A 1,186-nucleotide genomic window follows, 5' to 3' on the forward strand; every position below is an offset into this window, starting at 1 on the left:
TGCCGAGTATCCGCTCATCCCCAGTTGTTCTTGTGTTTCACAAAAGTCTTCAAAATAATATTCGATCTTTCGAAAATCCTCTGGAGCCTTTGGCTCTTGAAATTCTTGCTTCCTTGCATTATGCTTAATCCCATAACTCTCGTGGTCTTATTGACATTCCTTGTCATTATCATTTTTGAGTCTGTTGACTCAATATGTTTGCGAATACACGCAATCATCTTTGATCCTTATAAGTTACTTTTCCGGCTGAGCTGCCATTCTTTTAACTGGAATTGGTTCTCGACCAATCCAATTGTCGTTGATTGTACCATAAGGCTATTCAACTTATCCATCCCTAATCAGAGCATTGCTTCTGATCCCTTGATTTGGAGATCATAATTCCTTTGCATTTGACAATTGAGTTAGTCAGTTGTTTCTATAATCTGCTTCCTCTAGTTGAGTACCGATGCTCACGTTAGATCCCTTGTGGACCACCAGATCCTTTGTTGGATTTTATCTGACAACGCCCTTCATATTCAATAAACTTGTGAGCCTTTTCTCGGATACATAATGCCTTTGGTAAATTGTATCGTCTGCTTTCTCAACCATGCTCTGCCTTCGAGCTTGAGTTAATTACTTCTAAAAGATTCTGGTATAGGATTCTAAGATGCCCCGATGGGTTGAACCTATGCCTTCCTTAATATGTGTGAACTCGAAAGTTTTCACGAGTCGTACTCTTCTGGTATTTTGCCAGATAAAATTTCAACGCTATAACTTCATCGAAAGCGAGAAGTGAATGAAAGGGTATGCATTGGAGAAGTGGGAGTCGACCTTGAACTCTGTGTTCATGCCCATGGACGCGATGTATATCCTATCCTGGAAGCTTCTTGTAATAATAGCTACTTCCTTGATATAATATCCTTTGGTTTCGTTGAATTGATCCTTTGCAATCATGGTCCCGACCATATGTTCTTCCTTGATCCAATTCCCGGGCAAGTTTAAGCACTTGTCTTCTGTGGATCAATACCCCAGTCCAACCCTTACTTTGATCTACCGTCGAGTATTACCCCCCTGGTATCTCGAGATTATCATGGAACTGCATAACTTTTTATGAGTTCTTCATCAAGTGCTACCTTCCCACTGATTCCAATTTTTCGCGGGCTCTGAGTTATTGAACACTCAAAGACACCGATAACTGAACCGAGTC

Source organism: Triticum dicoccoides, chromosome 2A, assembly GCF_002162155.2.
Source record: "Triticum dicoccoides isolate Atlit2015 ecotype Zavitan chromosome 2A, WEW_v2.0, whole genome shotgun sequence".
NCBI lineage: Eukaryota > Viridiplantae > Streptophyta > Magnoliopsida > Poales > Poaceae > Triticum > Triticum dicoccoides.